Raw genomic sequence first — 14,100 nt, 5'->3', positions numbered from 1 at the left:
CGTTGGTGCCTATGATAAAAACTCTGAGTGGTCAAAATCACTCTCAAATCCCACAAGGAGGCTGATGTTGGAGACCCACTCACCATCTCTGGTTTCGCTCAGTGTTGGGATTGGCTATCCGTCTCCCCACTGACTGGCTTGCATATAGGGCTCAAGGCATATGAAATACACGTCTTTGACTTTGAATGCAAGGATCACACTTGGGTGATGGCACCAGGGTGAGATGCTCACTGTATGAGGGGCCGCTCAGGTTGTGGGAGCTCATCCACATACATGGATGCCCCTGCCCTTTTCCCTCCCCCTCCTCTCCCACCTCTTCTGGTAAATTTCTATTCTTTCTTTAGACCTCAACTTGGCCAGTTCCTCTAGGAAGCCTCCTCTGACTACCCCCAGGGCAGGCAGGTTCTTTTCTTATATGTTTGCAAAGAATGGTGCTCTTTTCAGAACCCAGTTGGCAGGGGCTCAGGCATGTGAGGTCGGGCATGATGTCTGGCGCCCCCTTCTGGACTGGAGGTTCACTGGGGCCCTTCATTGTATTGCCTGGGCAAGTAACGGGCTTGGTTAAAATTCCAGTGCATGACTAAATGAGCGAATGCATGAGTAAATGCAGTTCTGCAGGCGCAGGTGGTTGACGGTGCCACAGTCGAGGAAAGGGCTCTTCCTTTCCACCTGGCTTCTACGTAGATATGTTTTATCCGCTTACCACGAGGGACCCTGTGGTGTGCAGTGAGGCATGGCTGTGTTTCTTAGGCCTATAATTTTCCAATAGTTAGGCTTTCAGGCACGTACGTCTTGTGGTTTGAAGATTCAGTTATAGCTCTGTTGCTAAAGTAACCGCATACGCAAGCCCTCAAAAATGTGCTTTAATAGTGATGGGCTACTGTGAATTTGTTCTATTTAGGTAGCTTGCGATATACTTGCAGGGCAATATAATTACATGGCTGGGTTATTTTTAATTTCATGGCGCAGTGTTTCTCAAGCCTCTGCCATTCAGTGCCACCTTTTTTATTTCTGCCCTGCTTGTATACCACCTCTGTGGTGTCATGAAGTTAATATTTTCCTTTAAATCTCATTAAAAATGTCAGTAAAGGTACTCATGAAAAATATCAGTAAATGTAGCTCAAAAGAGAAATTTAGATGACCACGGTGAATGGAAAACCAGATTGCTTTTCTCAAACAGAAAATAACCACAAACTATCCCCCACCCAACGAACAATGAAAATAAAGCAATGTTATTTAATGTTGGCTGGACACTGTTGCCTGCCCAAGGCTCTGAGCCCAACGCCTGTTCTTTCTCTTATAAAGAGAGCTTGGCACCTGGTCGGAGTGGCTCAGTGGTTGAGCGTCGACCTATGAGCCAGGAGGTCAGGGTTTGATTCCTGGGTCAGGGCACATGCCCAGGGTTGGGGCCTCGATCCCCAGGAGGCGGGGCGTTGAGGAAGCAGCTGATCAATGGTTCTCTCTCATTGTTGGTGTTTCTCTCTCCTTCCCTCCCCCTTCCTCTCTCTGAAATCCATAAAAACATATTTAAAAAAATAAAGAGAGATTGGCAAATGTTGGAGAAGGTGTTAAAGCCCTGTTGGCCCTAAATTGAGACCTTTCCTTGCGTGCAGTTAAAAGGATTGGACAAAAATTGAAGAGGGTATAGTTTTCCTATGTTGTGATTCAATATTTATTTACTGTCTTGTCCATATTGTAAGATATTGCTTCAGCCAATAAATTTATGTGTATGAACTCATAGTTTGCTCTTATAAAGCCAATAGCAAGTTGATGTTTTCGCATCAATTTACTGCAACTTTTGGTTTTCTCCAGTTCTTTCTTACAGCCAAATCAAAAGGGTTGAGATTGAATGATTCTTAAGGTCTTTTTCCCCCCCTAAACTGCAAAGAACCACTGACAAATCACTGACCAGAGTTGGAACCCCAGTTTTACCACTTGTTTGCTCTGTGACCCAGGGCAAAGCGCTTCACTTCTCTGAGTCTACATTTTCTTGGCTGTAAAATGTGAGTCATAGTATCAGCCTCAAAGGACTGGCATGAGGCTTGTAAAAAACCGCTGTATGTGAATCCCGCTCTGGAACAGGACAGGCGGTCCGTCGTCGGTAGTTACCGTCCATCCCGTGAGCTCCGAGAGAGTGGGACAGGGTCTGTCTCACTCGCCACAGCATCAGTAGCTGGCGCCTGGTGGATGCTCAATAAATGTCCTCATACTTGACCTCTGCTCCAGTTATGAAAGAAAACGTCCTCACTGAGTCCACTGAACATTTACTGAATTTCCCTGAATTTTAATGGGAGCGTCGAGCTGGTGTGGGCTCAGCTGTGCCAGAAGCTTGTCTGGGGAAAATATTTTGAGGTCCATCAGGGGCGAGGCCAGGTAGAAGGGATGGCTAATTAGACCCCAGAATATCTTTCGAGAGGTGCAGTTTTATTACTTTTGTGTGCAGACAACACCTCTCTGGGAAGGGAAGCCGACTCTTCTGGCAAGTTCCTCGGGGAGGCTGAGCAGGAAATGGTAACCCCAAGAGCACGTTGCTGGCCGGTGGTGGGCTTCATTCAACGTCAGTCGCCACTCATCCTTGCCTGCGCCATTCATTTATCTCTTCCATCCTAGTGACAGTAAAAGCATCCCACTCAGGTTATTCCAAAATTCCAGATTAGCTGGGTCTGACCATCCAGAAAGTCTGATGATCATGGGGTTCGTGGTTTTCAACGGTCATTCGATGATTAATTCATCCCTCAAACGTTTCTAGAGCATCTATTCTGCACGTACCATAGCAACAGAGGTCCAGATATGGATCAGATTTGTGGTCTGACATTTATACCCATGCAAGATTCAGGAACCCTTAAAAAATTTTTGAACGTGTCTTTTCAGGAAACCACGTAGATTTGATGTGCTTATAGCCTCCTTGGAGACCATCAATAGATTTCCCAGGGGAGCCAGAGTCCCAGGTTCAGAATCATTGTTATTCTAATAAATAAATAATTTTTAAAAAGATGTCGTCATATTTGTGTCATTGTAATTGATTGATTATCAAGGGTTTCCTGCTTTTACTGCAAGACTCGAGGACTTTGACGTCTAAACATTAGCTTCATCGGAAAGTCCAGCAGGTGTGGTCCCAGCCCTCATGGAGCCTGTGATCCGGGGAAGAATTCCTTACCTGCCCTGGGCGACCTGGGGACACCTGCTGAATCTCAACAGGGCATTTGTCCCCTGGCTCTCACCAACAGTGTGTTGGGAATAGGGGTGAATGAGCAGAAGAGGGGACATGCAAATGGTGGTGGCATCAGGGTGCCTGGATTTTCACCAGGCTTGGGGCCCTCCAGTCAAGACGGGGGCTGCGGGTGGCTGAGTTCAGCTTGGTCTTTTAGATGATGTCAGAGCCCAATTAGGGTTTTGCGAACCAAAATGCCTCAAATACTGAAAACCAAGGAGGACCGCTTGGGGCATGGAACGAAGCCAAGAGCGTGGCCACCCATGATCTGCAGCTCTGGGAGGTCCCCACATGACTTCATGGGCAGTTTTCCATAACACGCAACCCGAGTCCTGTTAAAGCAGCGAGCATCGGCAGATCCCCCCGCCTGTCGCCCGGAGGAGTGAATCCGACCAGAGCTGGGACATCTTTCTGGGTGAATAATTCAGTTTTCTTTGCCGAATTCAAGATGAGCCTCATCTCCTTTCTCTTGCCCCAACACCGCACACAAGGCGTGTGGCGAGGGCTTAAGCAGGAAGCAGCCCGCTGCTTAGGAACCGGCGCAGAGAGAAATCTCATTTATGAGCCCTCCGTGTCCTGGTGCCTTGAGGGGGGCACTGTCTGAGCAGGGACAGGCCCGGGAAAATGAGGGACGGTGTTGATTCAGACACGGGCTGTGTCCTCAGATGCTTGTGATCCTGTGACTGTGGCTTTCTCTTGGGTCTCGGAGTGTCGTAAAGGATAGGAGATGGGGCCCTGGCCGGTGGCTCAGTTGGTTGGGCCTTGTTTGTGCACCAAAATGTTGCTGGTTCGATTCCTGGTCAGGGCACAGGCCCAGGTTGTGGGCTCAATCCCCGGTAGGGGCGTGCAGGAGGCAGCCGATCAATGTTCTGCTCTCACATTGATGTTTCTCTCTCTCTCTCTCTCTCCCTCTCCCTTCCTCTCTCTAAAAATCAATAAAAAAATCTTAAAAAAAAAAGAGATAGGAAATGAGTGAGAGTCTCCTATGTGCCAGGTATTATGCTAAGTGCCTTATATGGGTTAATACAAGTCATCCCCACCACCACTCACTGTTACTGTTATGACCTCTGTGTCTTCTGTTATAACTCTGAGGCACAGAGAGGTTAAGCTGCTTGCCTTAGGCCACACAGCTGGTGAGTGGTGGGGCAGGATTGGAACTGTGCTCTCAACCTCCCTCAGTTGCTACCTGGAAGCCCTCAGGCTGCGGGGATATTTTCTTTATCATCTAATAGGACGTGGGCCCTGATCAATTGAAAGGCAGCCCTGAGTCAGGATCCTAGGGCCCCTCTGGATCATGGGGAGGTTCTTGGAGATGGTTCCTGTGTAGCTGGGATTTTCATATTTATAGAACTGGTACAAGTCCTCCAGCTATGTCCTGCCAGGTGGGGCTGTTCCGAAGAGGCAGGCAGGGGTGGATGGCCAGAGTGGGAGGCCTGGGGGGTGACCAGAAACCAGGGGTACCTGTGTGCCCGGAGGACATGCCAGTGGAGGGGGGTATGACGTCTGGGACCCCTGGGCGTCACTCACCTGGGCCCGGGGCCAGGGCCCCCGTCCCTCCCGTCTCTCCTCAGAGGCAACCGACTGAGTTCTGGGCTTGTCTCTGAGTCAGAGGCCCCAGCAGGAAAATAAACTTTCTGTACTGAGAGGAGGAGGGAGAAGCTCACTTTTCAAAAATAGGCGCAGCAGCCCCGTTGCTATGACGAATTTCTCATGTTGCTCCGTGTTTTTAAAAAATTTTTATTTTTTTAATGACCCACATAAAAAGGTACATACGGCCTCCTTGTAAAAAAAAATTAATGGAAAAATCTCCCTCTTACGCCCGATGTGGGTGAGGCTCGAGGAGTTGGGGGCCAGGAGAGCGTGTTTTAGGGCCTTTGAAGGCTCTGGGATCGCTGACATTTCGAGGGCCCACCCCGCATCACGGCAAAACACGAAATGTCCCTCCAGATGCCAGGACACAAACGCACTGTTTATAAAAATATCTGAAAAGGTTTTAAAAGAATTCATACTGCATAGGGCTTTATGGGGTGGACTTCTGTTGGGGGGCAGAGTGGGATGAAGAAGGCAGGGCCCCTCCCCCAGGTCCAGGGCAGGCATTGCTAACGGATCGCAGTGCTCCTTCCAGCCAAGCCTGGGTGCAGCGCCCCGTTTCCCGAGCGCAGGGCTCGGGGGTTCCAGAACCAACCCACTGGAGATGAAGCTCGATCAGCCCGGCCCATGTGGCCCCGCGGTTGAGCGTCAACCCACGGACCTGGAGGTTCACGGTTCGATTCCCCATCGGGGCACATGCCGGGGTTGCAGGCTCAGTCCCCCAGTAGGGGGCGTGCAGGAGGCAGCCGATCGATAATTCTCTCTCATCATTGATGTTTCTCTCTCTCCCTTCTTCTTCTGGAATCAATAAAAACATATTTTAAAAGTACCTTTAAAAACAACAACAACATGAAGCATGATCCACCGCCTTGGAACTACAGGTTCCAAGGGAATGAACAGCGTCCTCTTGAAATGCCCTGCAGACACTGCCCCTCTCTCAGGCCCCAGGATCCCTATGTCAGGCCTTAGTTTTCAAAAAAAAAATTCCGCTCTCCCCAACCCCTTTTCATTCCAAGGAAGAAAAAGCCAAACTTAGCCATGTTCAGAAAGAGGACCAAAGACCGGTGGCTTCTGATTGTCTCCGGGGCGGCCCGACTCCACCTGTTCCTCTCTGGGGCCCGTGGGGCGATGACCTTCAACTCCACCTCGGGCATCCAGGGGCCTGGTTGGCCGGGAGCCAGATGTGGCTCCCCGCTCATGAAACCCAATCTCAGCACAGGCCGGGCTTGCCTGGGCTATAACGGCTTTGAAGGGGGAAGAGACAATGTCAATCAGATGTGTGGGCATAATCTGGGCACCCTTGGCAAAACGATGTCTCCTCTGTGGCCACAGCACCCTCATCTGTAAAATGGGTGCATGACCCCCCCCCCCCCCCGCCCCCAGCATTGTTGGAGGTGGCGTGATTTATTCCACTGAAAGCACTTGGCCCAGGGCCACGCACTCGGGAGGCACCTGTGTGAGCTCTTCAGTGTGGAGGCGAAGGACTGGGCCCTGGGGCCGGACAGCAGGGTTGGGATCCCAGCTTTCCCACGGGCCAGCTGTTGGCCTCGGGCAAGTGACTTAACCTTTCTGTGTCCCAATTTCCTCATCGGTAAAATGGGGGCAGAGTAGTAACTCCTTCCTGGGGTGCAGTGAGGATAAGTAGCTGGCTGCCTGGCTGTCAGCCGTTTTGATTATTTCACTGATGATGGTAATGATGAGGGTGAGCCAGGCACGGTGCTCAGCAGGGGATGAAATAAATCCCTTCCCCAAGGATTCCCGGTGCACGGGAGAGACACCCTAACAGGCAGGGACAGTGTCACATCAGTGCTGTGATTGTGGGGAGCCCAAAGGGCTAAGGGGAGCCCAGAGCAGCCCCCCAAGGGGCAGGGATGTGGTCCCCAAGCTGAGTCCTTAAGAGGGAGCAGAAGACCCTTTGAACAATAAATACGTTCATAAGAATTTTGTACAGTATAAGAAAATAATTGGACATGTGTGTCCATTATAGCTAAAAAGTTGAAAATAACTTAATCAACCCCCAAGAAAGTATTGGTCGAATAAGCTATGGTCGATGAAATAATTAGCAGCTGTCAAAACAGGGTAAGATATATATACCTGATCATTGAATGAAAAAGCGCGTTACAACACAGTATATCGAGCATGACTGGGTCATTTTCTATTTATATAAAATATATGTGTGTGTTGTATGTTCATACCAGAGTGTTAATAATATTATTGATCTGGGAGGATCAGGGTTCAGGATGAAAACAGAATCTATATTTAAGACAAAGCGTCTGAATGTAGTTAAAGGTTCTGATGTATTTTGTCAGGTAACTCTCCAGAAATGGTCTATCAAAGCATATTCCTGTTATGTGTGTGATTATTGCTTCCGTATAACATTTAATAAAATCAAACATTATCAAACAAGGTAATCTTTGTTCATTTGATACTTTAAAAAACTTAATTGCTGTTTTAATTTACAAAAAAAAACGAAAAGAGGGAGCAAGAGGTCATCAAGCCACAAATAGGGGCAGGAAGGGCATGCAGGTGGGAGGAACAGCATGCACGAAGGCCTGGGGTGAGGAGGCGGCCCAGAGTGGTGGGGTACCCGACCCCCGGGTATCCTGAGCCCTTGAGTCTGGAGCTCCCGAGCCCCTCGCAGGGAGCAGGGCTCTGCCCCAGCTGCATGTGCTCCTGGTTTGTGCTCAGACAGTGGGGCGGCTCCCAGCTGGGTTTGGCCGCCAGAGGGGCGGGTTGACCCCGGCAGGCCCTGCCACCAGCCGCCACCCACCAGCCCAGTCCCTGGCTGGCAGGGACAGCCTCCCGGGCAGCCCCCGCTCCATGCAGCTGGCCGCCCCCGCCCTCACTCGGCCCAGCTTCCTGCCCCTCCCTCCGGCTCTCCTCCCTCCAGCTGTTTCTCTGGCAGAGTCTGTCCCTTTCAGCCCCAACCAGCAAGCAGCTCAGGACAGACTGAGGTCTCCCCAGGAGCCTCTTAGGGGTGACGGTGTTCTGGGGTGGGGGCGGGGCTGTGCTCCGTGGGGTTCGAGAGGATTTTGCATGAATAGATGAACCGCTTTCTGGGCAAACAGCCACAGCCAAAGAACCGTGTGACTGGGAGAAAGAGGTCAGGAAACCAGGTCTCCTGCACAGCCTGGCGTGGCCTGAAGTCTTGGGGAGCCCTCAGGAAGACCTGGGCGGAAACCAGCCTCAAGGTACCATGCTTGGCTTTCACACCATCTGGAGGGGCCAGGAAAGGGGAATGCCAGTCCAGGAGAGAAGTTCTTTGGTTCTTCTTAAAAAAAATCTAATTTTTATCCAAATGAATATAATTCTATTATGAGTTTCAGATTTCCAAAGTAGTGCATGCAAGTTGTAAAAAAAATAGCAAGGTCACCAGAATTTTTAAAACAGGGAGCTCAGCGTTTTTCTTTGTTGCTCTGTTAAAGCTCACAACAGCCCCACAGGGAGGTAACTGTCATAGACCCCATTTTACAGGTGAGGAAACTGAGGCTCAGAGAGGGGAGGGCACTAGCTCAGGGCTGCAGGGACGGTAAGCTGCGGGGTAGAGATTGGAATGAAATGAGGGTCTTTACCACTGGGTTGTACTAACTCTCAGGACAGAGGCAAAAGAGGGATCCTAGCCCAGAGGTGGCCTTTCGGGTGCCCCCCCCATCACCCACTCACTCGCTCACTTGCTAATGGACCTGTGATGTTTGTTGGGTGCCGGACACATGTATGCATGTAACTGTGGATACACACACTCACTTTCCCCCCCAGTTTTAAAAATTAAATGTATTTGGGTGACATTGGTTAATAAGCATACGGTTCTGTGACATCTGTCTACTGCGCTGTGTGTTTCGCACTTGCTTGTCCAACGTCTTGTCTGGTGAGCTTTCTTGTACTTGGCCTCGGACTGTGAACTCCCTTCGCTGTCACCTGTATCCCTCCGCTGTACGAATGACTGCATGGAAAACACGGCTTAGGGTTTATTTAATCATTGCTCACCGTGGTGGTTCCCTTCGTTCCCCCCCATGATGACAGATGGTGCTGCGATGACCACTGTAGTTCGTCACCTTTGTGTGTCTGCCCTGTGGACACCTTTCCAGAGGTAAAATCGCTGGGACAAAGGTTTGCCTGTTTTTAAGGCCGTGGAGGCTTTTGGCTACATTGTCCCCAAAGGTTGTGCCAGCTCGCACTCCCCTGACGCTGTTCTGGGTGCAGTGTTCTCCCAGCTCTTAAAACTTCCCTGATGAAAGAGGTGAGGTGATACCTGGCCGCCTCACTTTACATTTTTTTAAATTAAGGCTGATTAGCCTTAATAATCTTATCACTCACTTTCCTTTTATGATTATCCTGTTTAAGTCCATTTCCATTCCCCCCCCCTCCCGCTGGCTTGTTTATCTTTTTCTTATTGATATTTAAGTGTTCTTTATATGTGAAGGCTATGGACCCTTCGCCGGTGTTCTCTGCTTAAAATATTCCACTTCCTTCTCTGTTTTCAGACTAGCACAATTTAAAGTGGGGGAAGCCATAAAGATGAGCTTTTGGCAAAATTACAAGAAAACAACATTTAATAATTAAGTCAGCCGGCCCTCCGTATCTCAGGTTCCGAATCTGCAGATTCAGCCAACCGCCGATCAAAAATCTTTGCCAAAAAAAAAAAAAAAGTTTTGCTGTTGCTGATGTATACTATGTATAATAGATGCACCTGCATTTCCCCCCTCTCATTATTACCTGAATAATACAGTATAGCAGTTATTTGCACAGTATTTGCATTGTATTAGGTGTTCTAAGTAATTTAGAGGTGACTTAAAGTATATGTGAGAAGGTGTGCAGGTTATGTGTAAGTACTATACCATTTAATATAAGGGACTTGAGCATTAGCAGGTTTGGGTATCCACGGGGGTCGTGGAACCAGTCCCCCGCGGATATGGAGGGATGACTGTCACTGCTGTTGGAGGTAAGTCTGATCACTCAGACCTGTGTGGTTCAGAGAGGGTGGCGAGACGGTGGCCAGGCCCTGGATCGGTCTCGTCTTTCCATGAAGGGCCTGGGCCCCAGTTTCCCTTTTGGGTTCCCTACTTCCTTCTCATGACCAATCTCCTCGCCCCTCTTGCTGTCTTTTGCTTCCTCTAACTTGCTGAAAGGAAAAACCTTCCCTAAACGCCCATGTTGCTGAAGTGAACAGCATCGGCTAGTTCAGGCCTCTGCTGGTGGGAGGAGGGGGGCTTGGCATTTTCTTAAGAAGGTTTAATTCGAGCCGTGATGCTCAAGCGGTGGAGTGTCCGGCGTTGAGAAGCCCATGGGGAGAGTTATTGATCTCTTGGTACACAGGGACCTTCTCTGGACTCCTCCAAACTTCAGGGAATAGATAAAATTGACTTGGGTAAGTACTTCTCTCTTTGGCTGAGTCCCCCCGCAATTGGGTCAGGACCCATCTCCACTAGGCTCTCTCCGCGCCTACACTCCCCCATCACAGTGTCTGTCACTGGGCTCTCTTTGCCGGTCCTGCTGTCTGTCGCTCCTGCTGGCCTGGGGGCTCCTTGAGGCCAGAACGGAATATTACTCTTTTTGTATCCTGTCCCCTGCACAAGACCTAGCATGTAGCCGGCGCTCAGTAAATGTTCATTGACTAAATAAAGTAGCCAGGCCTCAGTTTCACCATCTGTAAAATGAGAAGAGGGAGTTAGACCGAAGTCTCATCTCTTAGATGTTTACTTGACTCTCGTCAGTTTGCAAACTATTTTATTGCGATTTTTTTGAATCCTCAGTACGATAAAGGTACTATTAATATGTCTGTTTGACAGATTAGGAAACTGAGTCCTGGAGAGATGTTCTGATGGTAGACCTCCATGAGAGGCAATAGAGCACTGTGGCTATGGGATTGGGTTCTGTTGAGTGGGTTTGATTCTGCCAGTTTAGAGACGTAGAACAAGGTATGCCTTATTTTTATGCCTCAGTTTCCTCATCTATAAAATGGAAATATGAATAATAACTAACTCCTAGGATTAGTAAAAGGTTAAATGAGATGACACATGAGGAGCACTTAGTAGAGGGCTTGTCATGTAGTAAGGGCTGTATAAACATTAGCTATTATTTTATTATCATTTCTCTACCACCATGCTATCTGTACCTGTGACACCCATCTGAGCTAAGTAGAAATTATTATTGATTTCATTACCAGTAGATTATTAGGGCTCAGGTTCCTGCCGAAAGGCGATTTCGTTCTCTTCGAGCTATGCTGCAGGGGTGCGGTTATCACTGCCAGTTTTGAGGCTACGAAGTAGACTCAAGGCTTCTCAAAGTGGAGTCCTGGAGTTACTGACATTATGATCGATAATCATGAGTATTTCTTAAAGCTTTAGTTTTCTGAGTCAGAATATCTGAGGATGAGCAGTGCGAGTCTGCATTTTGAACCCGCTCCCCAGATGTCCGATGCACCCCAAAACTTAAGAACCATTGTGCTAGAGTCCTTGCCCGTCTTTTCTTTTGCCTTTGCCCGGGTTTCTGGGTTCTCTGCTGCACACTGAAGTTTGTTTTTTTCCTTTCTAAGCAGATGTCTATGTATACTTCTTGCAAGTTATATCCTGTGTCAGCAGTTGAGGCCAGGAGGCATGATGAACTGAAACTTTGTTGTGTTATGCCACAGAAAGTCAGACGGTGTTAGCAATCACCCCAGTGTGCAGACTTGGAAAGTACTTTAAGCCACAGAATCCTTTTTTCCAATGAAAATACATGGAGAAGTGCAACTTGAAAACAGACAAAAGTGGTGTTATTCTGGTTGAAACAGGAGGGGAGGACTCCAGACGGCAGCTCAGTGAACCTCACGCCCGTTGCTAAAGGGCCTCTGAGACCTGCTATAGCTCTGTGGGGCCGGACGAAAATGACAGATCTCCTCCGAATTGTTACGAGACCCAAGTTCTTGACCTTTGCCCAACACGCTGTGACCTTAGGCAAGGTCATTCGTAACTAAGGAGGTTGAAGGTTGTATTTGTCAGGGTAGTAGCTAGAGTAACAGATAGACCCAAACATGTGTAATGGCTCAGACAAAGACATGTTTGTGCGTGTGTGGTTAAGGCAGGCGCTTTCTTTGGGTTGTGTTCCCCCAGGGCTGGGCATGGGGAAGTGGAAGTGCAGGAACCATTGTCCAAGTCTCTAGAATGGGCCAAACTTACTGATTCTGGTCTGAGGAAGCCCTATGTGAGAAAGTATTAGAGCCACTGGCCAGAAAAGGGAAGGGGGTGGCTTATGAGGACACGGACTGAGGGCGGCAGGGGTGCTGGATGTTGCTGAGGTCTTGACTATGCCAGGCACATTGTGGGTGCTTGGGATCAGTTTCCTGTGTGAATAAACCTGTGGGTGATAAAAGCTCTCTTAATGTGAGAACCTAAGATGAATCAGTCCCAGTTCCTGTTCTAAAGGCTGTCAAGGGAGGGAAGTAAACTTGTGACATATATTTTCATTCATTCACGCAGAAAAACATGTGTTTGCCCCTTCTGTGCATCTGATATTGCACAAGTCAGAATGATGAAAAAAGACAGGAGGATCATTTGCCCCTGTTTTAGATTTAAAGAAAGCGAGGCCCTGATGGGTTAAGTGATGTTCCCAAGGTTATTTGGTGGGACTAGGACCTGGGGTTGGGCCTCGGATGCAAGAAAGGAGGGGTGGACGCGCTGATTTCAGGCAAAATTAGGAAACGCAGTTTTCCTTCTTTTTTGGAACCTCCCTAGTTTTGCAATCATGGGCACATGCATGGTAGAGAAAGAGTGGAATTGCCCTGCTGGATGGAACCGAGAGGCAGTAATTCTACAGGGTGCTGTCAGAGGAAGAGATATTAATGTCTGGTTGGCATCTGTTGACAGCAGGACATGGCCAGAGACTCCACAGCCAACTGGCCTAGAGTTCAGATCCCAGCTCTGCCCCTTTAACCTCCTGCGGCCTCAGTGTTCCCCTCTGTGCAGTGGGGACAGTCTCAGTGCCTACTTCACAGGATCATTGTGGGGTTAAATGACTTAACACATAAAGCCCTGAGGACAGCTCATGTTCAGCTCAATGGAAGCATTTCTATTTTGATTCTCAGGAAAGCAGGCATTGAAATTCGCCTTTGCACATCTGGTGCCTTGTGACCTTGGGTTCCTAGGCTAGAAAAGGTCATTTCAGCCATTGTCCTGGCTTCGTGCCTTTTCTGGTGGAGAAGTCCTGGGATCCAGTGGTGGGAGGTGTTCCACCCACCATAGACACACTCCGCTAACCTTGCAAGTAGAGCAGCTGACTCAGCAGGGTGGTCAGCAGCTACCCAGGCAGAATATCAGAATCGGTTCTGCTTTCTTAGGATACACGACTTGAGTCCTCTGATCCCAGCTCTTGTGCAAGGAGGTGGGTGAGTGGATGATTGGCGCAAGAATCAGCAGCTAGCATACTCAGTTGTTCCTTCTGGGCTCGTGGGTCAGAGACACAGGAGAGCTGGCGAGAGAGAGTGATGTAGCCAGGCAGACCTGGGTTCTAGCCCTGGGTCTGGCACCCGCCACCTGGGTGAGCTCAGGCAAGTCACAACCTCTTTGAGCCTTAGTTTTCTCTGACAGTTGCTGACAGAGTGGTCATCTGAGTTCATTGCCATCCCTGAGTGTCTCAGTCCATTCGGGCTGCTGTAACAAAATGCCACAGAGCTGGGGGATCCGAAACAGCAGAAATTCATTTCTGACAGTTCTGGAGGCTGGAAGTCCAAGATCAGGGCGCTGGCACTATTGGGTTGTGGTGAGGGCCCTCTTCTGGGTTGCTAACGTCTCGCTGTGTCCTCGCATGGTGGAAAGGGCGAGGGATCTCTCTGGAGTCTCTTATAAAAGCACGAATCCCATGCGCGAGGGCTCCACTCTTACGGCCTAATCACCCTCCAAAGGTCCCACCTCCTAACACCATCACATGGTGGGGGGTGGTTTTTAGGACTTGAATCTATGAGTTTGAGGGAAGGGGAGGGCACAGGCATTCAACCATAGCACTGAGCTAGTCCCCACTTCCATTTGCCAGATGGAAAAAGTGAGGCTCAGAAAGTGAGAGGGACTTGTCTAAAGGAGCACAGGAAGGTAATGAGAGAGCCAGGACACAGCCTCCATGTACTCCCCCAGCATTTGCTGAGCACCTACTGTGTGCCAGGAGCATGGGATGCAGGGAGAGATGAGCCCTGCCCTCAGGGGGCTCCCAGTTGAGCTCAAAGACAGGCGTGTAAACAGAATGGGGCTCATCGAGCCAGAGGGTTGGCCTTACCACGCACAGGGGCCAATTGTTCCTGGCTCCCGAGCACCCATCACAGTGCCACCCATGAT

The 14,100-nt window shown here is 49.3% G+C and overlaps 1 protein-coding gene across 3 annotated transcripts in view; it reads left to right on the top strand.

The window, feature by feature from the left end:
• The window catches only part of CMKLR1 (chemerin chemokine-like receptor 1), an 88,640-nt gene that overhangs the window by 44,575 nt on the left and 29,965 nt on the right, over positions 1-14,100 (top strand). The window contains exon 1 of one of the 3 annotated variants that reach the window (XM_081123329.1): positions 7,712-7,992. The exons of 1 other annotated variant lie outside the window; for it this stretch is intronic. The gene's annotated coding sequence lies outside the window, so the exon portion shown is untranslated. Of the gene's footprint in view, positions 1-7,711; positions 7,993-9,949; positions 10,167-14,100 lie in introns of those variants that run through there. One more of the 3 variants, XM_081123330.1, reaches the window with a different exon arrangement.

The sequence above is a fragment of the Miniopterus schreibersii genome, assembly GCF_964146895.1.
Source record: "Miniopterus schreibersii genome assembly, chromosome: 20".
Taxonomy (NCBI): domain Eukaryota; kingdom Metazoa; phylum Chordata; class Mammalia; order Chiroptera; family Miniopteridae; genus Miniopterus; species Miniopterus schreibersii.
The sequence above is the reverse complement of the archived record's forward strand: the minus strand, read 5'-3'. Positions and strand labels throughout refer to the sequence as shown.